Below are 19085 nucleotides of genomic sequence, written 5' to 3' on the forward strand. Positions count from 1 at the left end.
GGTAAAAAAGTTAACATATTCCATTAAAAGTTGATAAAATTTGAAAATATTCAACAAATTTTGTTTTCATTCTTTGTATTTTTACCTTTGATAATAGAAAATTTTGTATCTTTAATAAATTGTTGGTTATGGGGTACTTGTATTTTCTCTGGAATGAATCGAAAAACCCTCAGTAGACAAAACAAATTGTTTAAATTTAATTTCAGACTCCCCACTTCCAACACGTAGGCGTTCCAATGTTCTAAAAAAGGAACGTCCGTCTTTTTTTGCGGTTTTGACCATGATTTTGGAGGAAGTCCAACTAGTACAAGTAGTAGAGTTTCAGTTAACTCTTAGTAGAAATTAAACCTTTAAAGTAGTAAGAAAGAACTTCTTGGAATGTTTCACTTTTTCTCCCTGGACAGACACAATCTATCATATTAACAAGTTTAATTAATTGAAATTTATCATTTCCGTAACTTAGTAGCAGCTTATATACATTATCAATCATTTTACTCATTTTCAGTCAAATGAAGTCACGTGATGTACACATGTTTCAAAAATAACCGCGCATGTGATCTGATATCAAACTGGTGACTATTTTGGACTTTGCTGTAATATTACTCCCTTTTCTCTTTATAAAGTGCGGATATCTGCTATGTTAGAGAACAGAAAAAAGATTTTATGTTCTTTTGATTTAAAATGTCCACAATTTGAAAATTCTTTACCAATGATCATATGGTATATGCTCCAAAAGATGTAAAACCTCTTTTATTGCAGATATGGCGACGTTTTAGAAAATAAAACAGTATTAGAGTAAAATTTTTTAGCTCAAAATTTAGCTGATTTCAAGCCATGACCATTTGGGAGAATATTGGTAGCGATGTAAACCATTTCTCCAATGAACTGGCAAACAGTAAAAAGAGAGAAAGAGAGAGAGAGAAAAAAAAAGAGGTAAACTTTTTTAGCTATATAGACTTTTTATAGTTATAATATCGAAAGATATCCCTATTTTGAATGCAGTGCATTCATTGAATTAAGACTTCTATTAAATGAATTGAATGTGACCGTAATAATCTAGGATTATCAAAACTCAATTAAAGACTAAATTTTAAACCAATATTTTTTTTTTCCTACAAGGATTTCCAGAATTGTTTCTTTAAAATTATAAAACTAAATTGACAAGTACCACTTCGCATAAACTCTTTAACAGATTCTTCTATTGCATATCGTATTTCTTATTTTATTGACTCGTACATCCGCTATGGATTGGCCAAACTTTTTTATATTGAATATGAGGATTCCAGAATGCTACCGAATTTCGTGTTCCTTTTACATTTCCTCAATGGAAATTTCATCTGATTTTTTGGTACTAGTTTCCATTTACAAAGAGATAGGTTGATGGACTTCCGGACAATTGAAATTCTTCAATCAGCAACTAAGAAATCGAATATTTGGCATTTCGAAAAAATTCGTAAAATATTCAGGAGACAGACAATTGACTTGAAAAATGAAGAAAGAAAAAAAAAAAAAAAAAGGAATTACTACATATTGTGATGGTTATATCGGAATATCATAAGTCGCATTTGCTAAACGATTTTTTTTTTTTTTGGTATAAAACACTTTATGTAGGTTAGCTGCAACTGCCTTCTGATTGTTACAAGTGATATATGTTATAAAAAAATACCATATGTAATTAATTCCTTATTGCTTTGCTGTAGGGAGGGGGGTATTTGACCAGCTGATTTTCGTGTAACATCAACGATATATATGACATTCGATTATCATGTCAGATATACTTATTTTCAAAGGCTTTATCTTGTATATTTTAATTTTCAATTTAAGAGCAACCTTACAAATCATTTTACCAAAAATCTCTGGTTTCATGCAAAGTCTACAAATTTAGCTGGAGAATAAACTGACTTAAATGTCCAAAAGCGTTAAAGGATTAAGTTCCGTCATGCCTGATTAGAATACAGAAAATTTAATGCAAGTCGATCTGTTGTAATGAGATCTTTTTTTAGATCTTATTGCATTTCTTCGCTAATTTTGATTACAAATTTTAAAGAATTCTGGGAAATTTTCAACGAAACCGCAAGCGGGTCGCGACCCCCTGAAATCGTGTACTAAAATATGAACAGAGCTCCAAAAGTGAAATAGAGCAGAAGGCCAGTGTTAAAGTGAGGCACTGTACTGTGCAGACAACAAAGCAATGTATTACACATTCAGGAAAAATACCTTGGAAATGAAATATGAGACAGAAAGAAAGGGTGATTACAATTCACCACACTACTCGCGAATATTAAACATTAGATAAGTATCAGGGAATTTTACTTCCCTAAGTAATAAATAAGAAAAAGTTCTTCCTGATACGCAGTGGCTGAGGTATCTTAAATATGCTTGACATTTTTGTGAATCGTGAAAGTGGTATGTCAAGTTGCCACTCAGAAAATCACTCAGTTATTTTTAAGAATTCATTCAAACAAATAAACATTTTTTGGTTTTGAAATTTAAGGTATCCGACTAGGTTAAAAACGCAAATTACAATAAAAATTCGCATTTTTTTTTTCAGCTTTAAAAAATTTCTACGTTTTTGTTTATACTGATATCTTTATTTTGTCTCTATGTCAATTAGAGGCCAAGTCATAACAAAGAATTAAATGTAAATGATGCTTCTTAATAAGCATTTAAAAATTTTAAATGCGTTTTCTGAAGAACGAGTTTTTTTATAATTCTACTGTATGAGTATCGTCATACCTCAAAAAATAATAGAGATAACCTAATGAAATTTATAATGAACCCTCGTTATACTATGTAGAATGTAATGAACTATGAACTTGAGGTTGAATGCTTTAGAAGTGGATTTATGATTGTCTAAAGTAAATATTGTTGAAAAAATTTCAAAATTTCATAGACAATTTCATATATTATACCTAAAAATTTTATTTTTGTATATAATCCTTAGCTAACAGTTAATTGCATTCTAAAATATGCTGCACGTATAATGTTACAAAGAAAAATGAAAAACTGTAAACTTTTTTCTCTAGAACAATTCTAGTTTTTAAAAATAATTGCTAAAATTTATTTCAAAATATACATTTTCTTCAAAAGCTACATATATATTTAAATAATCTCATTTTTATTCATCATTTTATCTTTATATTAATAAAAACATCATATAAATACCCAAATAAATGGTTTTTTTTTTTTTTTTTTGAAAAATACCCTCCGAACCTACTCGGATAGCTTAAGAATTATCCTCATTTATATTAGCATTGGATTAAGACAAATAGTTTAAAATATATTCTCTGTATTTAATAGTTTATCAAAATTTAGTTATGTGCAAAATATGGTAGCTAAAAAGAATTTATTTGCTTATAGCTATGGTTTTTAAAATAACCTTTTCATCTTCGCAAAATAACCCATAAAATATATTTTTCTCGAAAAACAATCTTCTATCGATATTCTTGAAGTGCCTTAACAAATTCAAATTATTAAAATAACCGTTTCATCTTCGCAAAACAACCCGTAAAATGTATTCTTTACTAAAACCTTCTGGAAAAGCAATCTTGTATAGATATTCTTGAAGTGCCTTATCAAATTCTTTCCAATACTCTTCAAAGAATGTTCGAATATCGCATTATTGCGAGCAGGTGGTCATTTTTGGATACTGAGATAAGCAGGGCGGAACTAGATAAGACAGAGGAGCCGAATTTCGGGTCGACTTGAATTGACCGAACTTTGAACTCCAAGACATCTTCCGGTGTCTTTGTTTGCTGGCTAGGAGACAAAGAGAAACTGGCAGCGATACTAGGAGGGAAGAGCTAATGTGACACGGGTTTCCTGTCGATCGTTAGTATGTACCCACTCATTTTTTGTGGTTTTGCTCTAAAGAGTTTATAAAGAATATCAGATACGATTAATGATACGATCGTTTTCTGAAAATTATGGAAATTAAACTGAAGTTAATGATAATGAATTTAAAGGTGAGCTCGTTTGTGGAAATGAAATGAGTTGATCCATTCATGGTCACGTGATGCACGTCAAATACGTTACATGAAATTTTTTTTTGAAAACAGCTGCGTATTTTGTAAGGGGTAACGAACGCGGCAAAAGACATCGGATTACATGCTTACTTATGTTTGTCATGTTAATTTATTTTATTTTTAAAATGTGTTCTTAGTTCTTCAATCCAGGAGGTGTTAGATTTTAAATAAAAAAGGCTTTTAGGATGGGACAGCTTACATATAACAATGAAAAGTTAAATAGAATTTCGAAGAAAAAAATATTTTTTTTATAATTTATTTTTAGAATCCTAAAAAAATATTTATATTCTGATAATTTTTTGTATTTATTAATAATATGAAAAATAAGCTATATATCAAATTTAATTCAATATGCAGTGAAGACTTAATGGCATAACAACGATAAACCAGCATGAGTGGTCTTCTCAAAACTTTCTCTCATAATTCTCTAATAAATGTGCAATCCCAGTGAATGCGTATAATAGTTAGGAAATATTAAACTTAATGCGTGAATTTAGCATTTTTACTATCGTATCATCCCTCGTTATTTGTTTTCGTTATCGTTTAATTCCTGGCATGCGGTTAATAGTATCCAATTATCGAATTTGTATTTTAGACGTGCTTTTTCCAATCGATTGAAATAAAAATTTGACACAAAACTACACTTGTAATCACAAAATCGCGTGGTAAATTTGCTATATTTAAGTTATTGCATCTTTGAGTTATTGTTTTTACACGTTTCTAAAAGTACAGAACGACAGATGGTCCATTTTCTTGTTGGATTTTACTCAAAATTTGATGATTGTCTAAACTATGCCGGGGATTCTGGATTCTGTAGGTGTTTCAAACTTTATCTGTCTAGCTATCTTAGTTTTGTAGTTATCATGCTAAATTATATTGGTTAGTTTAGTTATATTAACGTCCCGTTTGAAGCAACACTAGGACTATTTTTTTGGAACGGACCTCGTCATTTTGAACCGCGGTCAGATGACGAGGACGACAACTGAGCTGGCACCCCCCTCTCCACACCACACCAGCGGGAGGACGTTTGGCCAGGATGGATTTAACGTGCAACAGACCCCCTTACACGACGGTTCTTCGGTGGAATCGGGTCTCGAACCTGAAACCCTCCGGTTCCGAAGCCGAGACCTTACCACCAGGCCACCGCGGCCCAAATAATATAGGAACAGCCGAACAGAAAGATTTCTTCTGAGTAGATTTAGCTAAAAATTTGATAAAAATTTACAAATTTGGTATAAAGGACGTATACCAAATTTTATCCGTCTAGATCAAAGTATTTTTGAGTTATCTTTGTCGTAGACAGACGGATGGACGAACATTTCTCCAAAATCTATTTTTCCAACTCAGGTAGGTCTAAAACGTAGATTCGTCAAAATCTCGAGTTCGATTTTTTTTTCGACGGGTACTGTACTTTCTCTATACTAAGTATACGATAAACTAAAATGTATTGTTCTTTATTTTGCCTAATTTATAGCATTTTAAATTAAATATTTATTTCATAAATATGCATAAGCATTTTGCATATTTCCGACCTTTATACAATTCGATTCAGCAACTCAGAAATTCAAGTTTGAAATATATTATTTTGTGGAAAACCCCTCATCATTTAACTTCTCTTAGAAACTAACTGAAACTCTACTCAAATGCGATATCTTTCTGAATTTTATCTGTATTCTACTGCAATTTATAAATAAGCTATCCTATATATATATATAAGAGATATAAATATATTATATATATATATATATATATATATATATATATATATATATATATATATATATATATATATATATATATATATATATATGTAAGCATTATTTTATGTGAAGCAGAATGCAGTTTGAAGACAATGAAGATACTTCTAATTTTTGTGACGTCGTTTTATTTCATTTTGAAGAAGCACGCATATGTACAAGCGATGAGCACACAGAACGACACAGAAAAGGAATGAGGAAAAAGCTCTTGGACATTTTATCCCTGGTCTTATATAACCTGAAATTTTGATAGGGAAAATATTTCTTTACAGTGCTAATATATTATTAAGATTCTGATAGGGATTTCTGCCGCTTGTCAATCACATGTAAGGGAAACACTGGGATTTTTAAAAAAAAAGAATGGGCTTACTGGACATTTTTTACCCCTTCACGCCTAGCGTGTGAAAGTGTCGGCGTTTAGCCGATTCAGCAGCTTTATAAAGCTTCTCTTGAATTAATTGAGAAAGTGGAATCGGATCACGAAATAAGAGAATATTTTAGAATGAAGTTATTTTGGGCTAAATTAAGATAAAATCTTGGAAATTAATTAAATTGAAATTAAGAGTTTAAAATATCATTATATATATATAAAAATTGTATAAAAAATGACATCTTCCTCCTGCGTGGCGTTAAAAACTATACAATACAAACGCTCATGTTTCTTAGGGTATTCAGAATAATTATTTCGATTTTAATATAAGTTATCGATAGCTCACTGGCATACATAGAATTTGTGATAGCGTGCTGTCTAAATATCTTCCATAAGTTTCGCATTGAATTATTATTTATCTTATCTGCAAAAGACAAGTGGTAAATTTGGAGATTGTTTTAATAAATCCTCAGTATCATTTCCGAATGTATGTACCATGTTTTAAGACAATGCAATGCATTTTTCAAGAATCAGACGCAAAGCTGTTGATGAGAGTTAAGTTTTCTGTGAAATGGCATGAGCTCAAATCATCTGTTTTTTCATCCATTTGTCGGTCCCGCTAATGCCATCATAATCGAATCTTCATGGCAAAATGTGAGTTCCAATATTCTTTGCATTGCTGAAATTTAAAGGCAGCTCGTCCATCCTTATACATATATGTAATGATATTTTAAAATCTAATTTAAACTTAATTAATTTCCTAATTTTTGCTTCATTTAGATCCTTTTAACTTCATTCTAAAATGTTCTCTTAATTCCTGATCCAATTCCACCCTTTTTTTTTATTTAATGAATTCAATATGAGTTCTAAAATTGCTGAAGTCGGCGAGTTCACACACTTCGAGTGAAGGGATAAAAAAATTGTCTAGCTAAGCGAATTCGTTTTAAAAGATACCTAGATTTCCTTGCCTAAATCGACACGTGTAAAGAAATGCCTCCTGGTATGGAACTAAGCAAGTTTAAAATTCGAAATATATATATATAATCAAGATTATCTAAATATTATTGCTCGATAATATATTTAATATTATCATAACTGCACATTAAATCATGAAAAGAATTTCTATAAAACGTACTCAAAAAATATAATGAAATTTATTAAAATTAGAGAAAATAATTGTACAAAATTAAAATTCATATCGTATATAGCTTATTCTTTTAAATTTTCGGTTAATGTAAAAAAAAAAAAAAATGTTCCGAAATTATTGATGAAAAAGGTAGGAATTTAGGTTCATTTTTTTATTTCGAAAATCTGATAAAAATTTTGAAAGAAAAAACTTTTGTGTAAACACATATTATCCATGGAGTTCTATGTCTTAAATTTGGCATTTCTAGATCCAACACTATGAAGCTTTTTGAATGATTTTTTTTTATTATCATACTCACCACATGGCAAAATTTATAGGTAGTATGCCGTTCTATAAATATTATCATTTGAAAGTGCTCATACAATGTGTGAAGATAAAAAAAAAATCTCTTGAGACTTTATTGAATTATCTGTTATCTATCAATTTTTTGTGATTCTGAAGGACGGAACGATACTACAAATTTTCTGATTCTTTAACTAATTATCATATGTGTGGATAAGTTGGCAAGAACAAGATTTCAAAAAATAAGAAAAACGATTTAACACTTGCCTGTTTCTGACATCATCTAACGCCTCATAGCAAAGTATTTTACTGTAATTGAAAATAGAAGGGTTAAAAAGGTGCTCAAAAAGTAATATGGGAAGGTCAAGGAAACGCAGTTCGATTAATTTTGAAGAATGAAATCTTGTGAATTACGAAAGCGTAAGCCAGAAATTGAAGCTAGAAAATCATCTATCAAGCGATTCTTGTTCATTTTGAAAGGTTGCGAAATTTAAAACACAACAATAATTCCGTGAACTATTTTGCATATTTTACATTAATATTCATCATAGTTTGCGCCTGGTATGTTTAAGTGATGAAAGGACATTTGCATTTAAAAAAACTCGATATAATTACCTACTTTGAGGAAAATCTGTATATATAAAAAGTAATTTTAAAAGAACTTCATTAAAATAATTGATAATTTATTCTAGTACCAGCTGGTTTTAAATGTTAAGAACATTAGACAGTTTATACCACTTTTCCTTTAAAAAGAAAATAATAAATTGCATGCCATCTGCTATAGTCGTAAAAGTTTTCATTCGATTCAGTCTGAACGCTGGTAAAGAAAAAAAATAATCTGCCTTCTAGTTATAATATGCACAGTATTGTTATGATTTTATTATGGTTTCACACGAATTTATTAAAATTTCTCTGATCTTATCAATAATTTTGAATAATTCAATTATTATGAATAGTTTTAGATAATTCATTCTATTTTTGAGAACTTTTTTTGATAATTTTCAGATAATTATGCTATTTATAATGAATAACGCACAATTTTTAAAGAGAAAAAATATCAATATCAACGATATAGACTGTTGGAAAATTATCCACTAAAATTCAAGACCCCCATGAGCGGGATGCTTATGCAAAAGAAAATGGCTTCCAGAACAAATGTAGATCCACGAAAGGAGTGAAACTCGAACATTCCTTTGTATGTCACATTCCAATGTGCCTTTCACTAGGGCACAGGAATTTCCAACCCCTTTGGCCTTATTTCCTCTTCCCTTGAAAATTCGTATTTCCTGTATTACCCCCAACACCACACCATAGAGGTCACTTTCAAATCTTCTGACCTTGGACACTAGTGTCCGTTTTCAGAGAATTCCTGTGTGGGAAAATGCATGAATGAATTTTTCTGGACATGTGTCCTTGGCCACATCGTTAAACCCCCTGCCTCCCACCGTGGAAACCGAGCCCAACCCTGAAGCAAATGCATTTCCCCATAAGTTCTTTGTTCAGCCCCAGTTTAGAGCGATTTTACTTTCTTCTGAGATTGTTTCTTCAGGCTGAAGTAACAAAATAGAAAAGCTTGAAAAGACGAACTTCTGAAAAGAATTCTTTCCGCCATTTTCTCTGACAACTTCACTGCACTAGCCATTTGTTACAAGAGGCAGGGACTCATACATGCATTGCTGCCATTTCTGTCTTTCTAAACTAATTTGGTAAATTTAATAACAGGAAAATAAAAATTATCCAGTTGCATTATTAATTTATGGATAAAAACTTATTTTTAAGACATTTTAATATATTTAGGAATTTTTTTATTTATTTTAATTAAATAATTATGAAACAATATTTTTTATCCATTTTTTGCTCTTTTTTTTCATATACTTATATAGATTTTAATAAAAAGTGAAAATCCTTTTAATGAAGAGTTAATATGATTCTACTCATAAATGTATATAAAATGCAAAATAATAAGCATTTACAGAAAATGAAAATTTTTATTGACAAATCTATTCGCAAAATTGTAGATTTGATGCGAGAATGCAATATAAAATTATTAAGACTCGAATTTAAAAATTCTGTAGAAATTGTGACGACTTTAGTATCATATCATCGATTTAATTGGAAAATCTCGGAACGCCGAATTTTCATGAATATGCTGTTGAAATTAGATTTTAATACAAAAATAAATAAATAAAAACACCGAAAAATATTATTTAAAAACCTTTGCAAGTCAGTTCATCGAATGAGCGCTCCTAATGGACATTTATAAATCTCAATGAGTGCTCCTAATGGATATTTTAAACAGTTACTGATGTTGCCTGAAAATTTCCCATTTTTCGACTTCCGTGGTTTTGAAACAATGACGGTGAATCAAAAAGTGCTGCACCAAAATGAGACGAAAATCAATCGAACTGTTCGATGAAGTTGGAAATGACCAGTTTGAATATTCATCATTTGATAAACTAATAATTTGTGCATATGCTTCAGCAAAGAATAAATTCTGCTATTTTTTTTTATATATTTTTTTAAAAAGCTAAAAAAAAAAAAAAAACACCTTTTAAATTAAAAAAAAAAATTAAATTTGGTCAAGAATTTTTTTCTATCAGAATTGATTATATTAAAAGACTATAGTGATTTTCTGATAATAAATTTAATACAAGCAGAAAATGCTATTAAATAAACTTGATATAAATTAAAATGTAATAAAAGTTTTTTTTAAGGCACTGACTTAAAAATATAACATAAGAGCGAGAATTAAATTATGTGTGGTTTCTTTTATTTAAATATCATTAAGATTTTTTTTTTCACTACGAACAACTATAGCACACTAAATTTAAAATAGATATTTTATCATCTGAGTATGAATTAAGTTTTCGTGATTATGAAATTTTTTTGTCTAATTTATTTCACATCATTTTCTATTTACGTTGGCATCATTTTGTTCGTAGTGATAAAAGAAGAATAAATCTGATTAAGATAGCTTTTGCATTTATTTGAATTAAGATAGAGTTCATTAATTGTAATACCGACAGTCAATCGGATCATTAAATTGACAAAGTAGGCAGCTAGTCAGGGCTTCTGAAACCATTAAAATCAAATTTCACTTACATTTTGGATTATTAATATTAAAATTTCTATTGGACGAAAGCAAAACTTTGGTCCGATTTTCAAATACTTTTATTTAATGGAATTATTTTCAAATATGTTAAGATAGAATCTTTCAATCGATTTTTTATTCATTTCTTTGCTGTTGATAAGAATTTTGGAATCAGAAGAACAATTGTATATTCTTGGTGACAATACACTATTTTAAAATTCTTATCTAATTCAATTAGTCCGTTAAAAGATGATGTTAATCAAATTTCTATTACATAAAAGTGACGACACATTATAGTAAATTTTAAAAAAATATTCATTCAAAGACGCTATAATATTTAAAAAAAAAACTATTAATTAAATATTCTAACACAAAAAAATTAGAGTTTACTTTTTAGTACAGTAATAAAAGTATGGTTTTCAATTTATTCGCCATTAATATTAGAAAGGGATTCAAGAATCTGTAATTTTAAAAATTATTTAATTAGAATGATTAACCAAGTGTTTGAAATTAATTTCTCATTCAGTTTGCAAAAATATTTCTTTTATTTTCTTGCATTCGATTCACCAATCACTAATGACTCTATATAAAAAAAGATCGTAGAAATAGTTTTATTTCCAACTATTGTAAGAGTGAAAACATGTCCAAGATTAGATGCCATTTTTTTCTTCTCTTCTTTTCCAGCAAACAAGGTTTGGTCAAAAGAATGCAGAATATATCAAGTTTAGCCTAAAATCACTCTATGAAATGCATGGGGGGTTTCATTTGAAGCCTGTGACAGTAATAAGTGTGATCGATGCCTACTAATGTCCAGTTGGCAATCCCACCCCGTAAACTATATGCAGATGCATATTGATGATTGAATATGGTTCTGAACAGAACACGTGTTTCCTGAAAGGCTATCTCTCTTATTACTAGCGCAGTGGAGGGTCTACACCCCCCATGTATGTTCCCACAATCGGACGGAAAACAGTCTAAAGATAAAAATTAATAAGCCCTCCCTGAAAGATATGCATCCTTTTTCTATCCAAGGGGATCTTGAGCAAATGTTTGAAGAGCAAATAGAAAATATCAAGGCAGACTACAGGAATTTTCTCTAGTTTTAAGAATTTTGGAAAGACCTTTGGAAGGCCTTTCATTAGACACCATTTTCTTTTCCACCTTTTACCCACAGATAGGATTTGAGTCAGAAGAAAGCAATAAATTCAAACCTAACAAAACCCAGTGTTCTATGAAGAATTTGAGAAGTTTGATTTAAAGCTTGAGGTAGTAATAAGTTGATGGATCACCATAAGTGTCCCGCTGAATATTTTGTCCTCTGTGCCATATTCTGACAACATGCCTATGATTATGTTCTGAAAAGGACACTGGTTTCTTGCACGGGTTGTCTTTTTGATTACTGTCACCATGGGGGAGAAGAGCAGATTTTGAAGACAGACTTTACTTTCCCATTTTGTTGTCTCTTCTTTTCCAGCAAACAAGGTTTGCTCAAAAGAATGCAGAATGTATCAAGTCTAGCCCAAAAACATTCTATGAAATGCATGGGGGGTTTCATTTGAAGCCTGTGACAGTAATAAGTGTGATCGATGCCTACTAATGTCCAGTTGGCAATCCCACCCCGTAAACTATATGCAGATGCATATTGATGATTGAATATGGTTCTGAACAGAACACGTGTTTCCTGAAAGGCTATCTGTCTTATTACTAGCGCAGTGCAGGATCTACCCCCCCCCCCCATGTATGTTCCCACAATCGGACGGAAAACAGTCTAAAGATAAAAATTAATAAGCCCTCCCTGAAAGATATGCATCCTTTTTCTATCCAAGGGGATCTTGAGCAAATGTTTGAAGAGCAAATAGAAAATATCAAGGCAGACTACAGGAATTTTCTCTAGTTTTAAGAATTTTGGAAAGACCTTTGGAAGGCCTTTCATTAGACACCATTTTCTTTTCCACCTTTTACCCACAGATAGGATTTGAGTCAGAAGAAAGCAATAAATTCAAACCTAACAAAACCCAGTGTTCTATGAAGAATTTGAGAAGTTTGATTTAAAGCTTGAGGTAGTAATAAGTTGATGGATCACCATAAGTGTCCCGCTGAATATTTTGTCCTCTGTGCCATATTCTGACAACATGCCTATGATTATGTTCTGAAAAGGACACTGGTTTCTTGCACGGGTTGTCTTTTTGATTACTGTCACCATGGGGGAGAAGAGCAGATTTTGAAGACAGACTTTACTTTCCCATTTTGTTGTCTCTTCTTTTCCAGCAAACAAGGTTTGCTCAAAAGAATGCAGAATGTATCAAGTCTAGCCCAAAAACATTCTATGAAATGCATGGGGGGTTTCATTTGAAGCCTGTGACAGTAATAAGTGTGATCGATGCCTACTAATGTCCAGTTGGCAATCCCACCCCGTAAACTATATGCAGATGCATATTGATGATTGAATATGGTTCTGAACAGAACACGTGTTTCCTGAAAGGCTATCTGTCTTATTACTAGCGCAGTGCAGGATCTACCCCCCCCCCCCATGTATGTTCCCACAATCGGACGGAAAACAGTCTAAAGATAAAAATTAATAAGCCCTCCCTGAAAGATATGCATCCTTTTTCTATCCAAGGGGATCTTGAGCAAATGTTTGAAGAGCAAATAGAAAATATCAAGGCAGACTACAGGAATTTTCTCTAGTTTTAAGAATTTTGGAAAGACCTTTGGAAGGCCTTTCATTAGACACCATTTTCTTTTCCACCTTTTACCCACAGATAGGATTTGAGTCAGAAGAAAGCAATAAATTCAAACCTAACAAAACCCAGTGTTCTATGAAGAATTTGAGAAGTTTGATTTAAAGCTTGAGGTAGTAATAAGTTGATGGATCACCATAAGTGTCCCGCTGAATATTTTGTCCTCTGTGCCATATTCTGACAACATGCCTATGATTATGTTCTGAAAAGGACACTGGTTTCTTGCACGGGTTGTCTTTTTGATTACTGTCACCATGGGGGAGAAGAGCAGATTTTGAAGACAGACTTTACTTTCCCATTTTGTTGTCTCTTCTTTTCCAGCAAACAAGGTTTGCTCAAAAGAATGCAGAATGTATCAAGTCTAGCCCAAAAACATTCTATGAAATGCATGGGGGGTTTCATTTGAAGCCTGTGACAGTAATAAGTGTGATCGATGCCTACTAATGTCCAGTTGGCAATCCCACCCCGTAAACTATATGCAGATGCATATTGATGATTGAATATGGTTCTGAACAGAACACGTGTTTCCTGAAAGGCTATCTGTCTTATTACTAGCGCAGTGCAGGATCTACCCCCCCCCCCCATGTATGTTCCCACAATCGGACGGAAAACAGTCTAAAGATAAAAATTAATAAGCCCTCCCTGAAAGATATGCATCCTTTTTCTATCCAAGGGGATCTTGAGCAAATGTTTGAAGAGCAAATAGAAAATATCAAGGCAGACTACAGGAATTTTCTCTAGTTTTAAGAATTTTGGAAAGACCTTTGGAAGGCCTTTCATTAGACACCATTTTCTTTTCCACCTTTTACCCACAGATAGGATTTGAGTCAGAAGAAAGCAATAAATTCAAACCTAACAAAACCCAGTGTTCTATGAAGAATTTGAGAAGTTTGATTTAAAGCTTGAGGTAGTAATAAGTTGATGGATCACCATAAGTGTCCCGCTGAATATTTTGTCCTCTGTGCCATATTCTGACAACATGCCTATGATTATGTTCTGAAAAGGACACTGGTTTCTTGCACGGGTTGTCTTTTTGATTACTGTCACCATGGGGGAGAAGAGCAGATTTTGAAGACAGACTTTACTTTCCCATTTTGTTGTCTCTTCTTTTCCAGCAAACAAGGTTTGCTCAAAAGAATGCAGAATGTATCAAGTCTAGCCCAAAAACATTCTATGAAATGCATGGGGGGTTTCATTTGAAGCCTGTGACAGTAATAAGTGTGATTGATACCTACTAATGTCCAGCTGGCCAGCCCACCCCATAAACTATATTCAGAGGGCATATTGATGACTATATACGGTTCTGAACAGAACACGTGTTTCCTGAAAGGCTATCTGTCTCATTACTAGCGCAGTGCAGGATCTACCCCCCCCCCATGTATGTTCCCACAATCGGACGGAAAACAGTCTAAAGATAAAAATTAATAAGCCCTCCCTGAAAGATATGCATCCTTTTTCTATCCAAGGGGATCTTGAGCAAATGTTTGAAGAGCAAATAGAAAATATCAAGGCAGACTACAGGAATTTTCTCTAGTTTTAAGAATTTTGGAAAGACCTTTGGAAGGCCTTTCATTAGACACCATTTTCTTTTTCACCTTCTACCCACAGATAGGGTTTGAGCCAGAAGAAAGCTATAAATTCAAATCTAACAAAAAGTATTCTATGAAGGACCTGAGAAGATTGATTTAAAACTTGGGATAGTAATAAGTTGATGGATCACCACAAGTGTCCCGCTGAATATCTTGCCCTCTGTACCATATTCTGGGAACATGCTTATGATTATGTTCTGAAAAGGACAGGGTTTTCTTGCAAGGGTTGTCTCTCTGATTACTGTCGCCATGGGGGAGAGGAGTAGAATTTGAAGAAAGACCTTACTAGCACACCTGTGCTTGAGCCACAATGGGACAGAAACAGTAGGGAAGGTGGTAATAATAGACCTCCCTCTAAGACTTCTACCCCTGTCTTTCTACTTAAGGGGGTTTTTGAACAAATATTTCAGGAGTGGTCAGGGAAAGAAAATATCTGCTCAGACTGCAGGAATTTTTCTTCTTCTACAGGAATTCTTTCAGAGGATTTGAAAAGGTAGAAGGGTTTCTTAAAGCATTTCCTCGAGCTATTCCTTAGTGAAAGCATAAGACCAATCCTACCTAAGCTTGGCATTTACAATGTATTCAGAGAATCAAGCTAAACTAATAGAGCTATACCTAAGCTTGAGTTTAAAATGAATTCAGATAATCGATAGCTTTCTCAAAGCATTTCTTGGCAATCGAATTTCAACTGTAAAAGTATTTCACAATCCCACCAGCGATTTTATTTTGTCACGGCCTCCGTTATAACAGGACCAGATTATAAATTAAACAATTTTCTTGGGGTTTCATAAACTTGAGAACTCATGAGGTCTCAATTGTTTTTCTTTTTTGCGACAATTTCAGGCTAATATTATTTTGTGTTTTCATTTAATTCACAAGGACAGTATACTTGAACTTATTCAAATTTAAATAAATTATTTAAATTTTGGAACATTTTTCTGAAAATATTCCTAATTGCTAGTTTATTTTATTATTTTGCTTTATAATAATAACAACAACAACAACAAAAAAAAAAAAACCCTGCCTATCTTATAGTTAAATAAAATTTTTTTGTAAGCGAAATACTAAAATAAACTTCTTGAAGCGATTAATTTTGCCTAAGATAAATATTTTGCTATTTCAATTTATCAGAATATGATGCTTTATATTTCTTATTAAAAATTAAATTAAAAGCATATGATTTTTTTAAACATTTGTAAGGGGATAAGCGGTGTCCGCCCTCAAAATTGCCTTGATTAGACTTCAAATAGATACTTTACTTCTACTCCAGCTTTGGCACTCCCTAGTCTGAGGTTTTCCAAAAGGGAAATTTGGGAGATAGAAAGGGAAACAAACACTGCTCTCAGATTTCAGTGTCTGTTACAACATTAACCATAGGATTTAATTAGATTTATTACACATAATATAATTTTCTATATGATATCCTGTATTTTGTAATATTTGAGAAATAAACAGGTTTTGTTATTAAAATACGTCATTGTTAATGAACTTTCTCTGATTTATCAGAGATAGTGCCGATTGTTCTCCTGTGAGACAGCTGTCAGTAGGGATTGCAATACCGGTATATCGGTATTTTGAGCCATTTGTACAATTTTGTAATACCGGTATTCACAAGTTTAAATGCCGTTTATTCGGTATTTACTAGAAATTTTTAAAATTGTCTCCACTATATGTTCAGGGATCGCGATCATAGATAAATAGTATACGTTTTTGTTTTTATGTCTCTCTAACGGGCGAAATTAGCTAATTAACGCCTTAATTAATTGCTTAAATCTAAATTAGCAAAACATGGATTATCCATGAAAGAAGATATTGTATCGATAACGATTAATGGAGCGAAAGTTATGAAAAAAGTTGGAAAGTTGATTGGTGCAAATCAGCAATTTATTAACAGCTAATGGAACAATAAATTTCATGTTGCAGTCATTGAAAGAACAGCACACATCACTATCTGAAGAATTATATATTACATTGAAAAGTCGCACAGAAGAAAGACATACCGAAATAGAAAATGTCTTATGGTATTTACATAATTCTAATGATTTTAAAAATGAAAATGAAAAGAAGAAAAGAAAATAACCAATTCAAATCTGATTAAGTTAGAGTAAAGTTTCTTAAAAAATTTTTCCCACAAACCTATCCACATTCAGAATTCGGTTCAATTATCGAAGATTATGATGTCACTACTGTCGATAGTGAAAAGAAATTGTCTCTTGAACAAAAATTAGAATTAGCGATAAATAAAAAAAAAAAAATCAACGAATCAAAATACAATACAGAAATTAGCTATATCCAAAACCATCCGACGAGAAATCGATTTATTTGAGGATGAGGGACTTAGAGGTAAATACTTGGAAAAAGTATATTTCGCATTGCTAACAGTACCACCAACTAGCGTAGATGCCGAAAGAGCGTTTTCTACAGCTGGTCATTTTTACACAAAATTTGTTTTCAGGTTTAATGACAGTAAAATTGATGCATTATCTTTTTAAAAATCACATTTCAAAAATTTCTAATAGTACCACAGATTGAATAGTGATATTTACACCTTTTTATGATTTAAATAAATAAGATGTTCCTTTACTGTTTTGTTATTCTGATTCTTTATATACTATTATAATTCATAAGTTACTAATTATTTTTTGTGATATTTACACTCTCTAATAAAACTGGTAAGTAAAACAAAGAAACACCTGTGTTTTCTTTCTTTTTCTAAAATTTCTAATACCGGTATTAAAACCGGTATCCCGGTATTGCGATCTAAAAAATACCGAATACCGGTATTGAAATTTTGGTCCGGTATTGCAATCCCTAGCTGTCAGATTAATAAGAAAGTATTTGAATAATATTTATTTAAATGCTATCCGTTGCATTTAATTTTGGGTAAATTGCAGTTAAATCTCTTAAGTATAACTTGATGCTCATGATTCTTACAACAAATTTTATTTAAGCATCAAATTGTGATGTACGTTAAAACCGTGTTGCTTTAATAGCCTTACTCCTGTTCTTTATATGATATATAGGAATCTTCTTGATAGAGCCGATTCCAGTGACATCGTACAGCTATTAAACATTCAAGCACCTTAATAATGCCTTTAAAATGGCACGTTGTCTTTGAAAATAATGTAATTTTTCTTTCTTATTTTTCGTTTAAACTACGCAGATTATAAGAATAATCTTTCTTAGCTTCGAACAATGAAAAAAAAAGAAAATGAAGTGATTAAATTTGATGAAACAATGTAATTGGTTCAAATTTAGTTCCAGCAAGGACATTATACCTAAGAAAGGAATACCTAAGAAAATTTGTTAAAACTGAAAATAAAATTTTCATATCAACTAAACTGATATCATTAGGAAGCCAATTTGTTAAAAAATTCAAAATAGTGTAAAAATCAATTTTATGCCATACTTTTTTCAACAGTTAACAGCCAGAATTTCGATTAATGTTCAATTAACTAAAATTTCCAAAAAAATCGCTTCACATTTCTTTTCTCCAAAGTAAATTCGTAAATAGTTTGGCCGCTGTAAGTCACCAACAGATAAACATATTTTCCTTTCTTAATTCTATAGACACTAGTAGTTAATTTTACTTAAATAAAATGTATGGCAATTATTTTTCATAATTTATTTAATAAATAGGTACAACAATGTGTTAAAAAAAACTTTATGTTTAAAAGAACGTGGGCAATTTGACGTATGTTTAAAATTTTAGTTTCAAATGGAAGCCTGTTTCGCTTATCGTAGTTTGTTGATGTATTAGTAACTGAATTTAAATCGCAATTTTTGATAATCACGAAGAACATTTCTTAACCCAAACAGATCACAAACTTCGAAAATTATACAGTAAAATAGAATAAACATGGTCAAAAAAATTTATAACGTTTGAAATACTCAGGAATAAATTTACGTACTACGAAATTGTGTGATATCTAGAAATATGCATCAAAATAAGATTCTAAGAGTTTCACCAATCTCAAAAAATAATTTTTAATTCAAAACAATTAATGCTTTATATTTGATTATTTGTCTAGCTTTCGCTTTCCTCGATTGCATCAGTCGCTGCATTTGGTTCTTAATGATTTT

The sequence above is a fragment of the Argiope bruennichi genome, chromosome 4, assembly GCF_947563725.1.
Source record: "Argiope bruennichi chromosome 4, qqArgBrue1.1, whole genome shotgun sequence".
In the NCBI taxonomy this organism is placed as follows: Eukaryota; Metazoa; Arthropoda; class Arachnida; order Araneae; family Araneidae; genus Argiope; species Argiope bruennichi.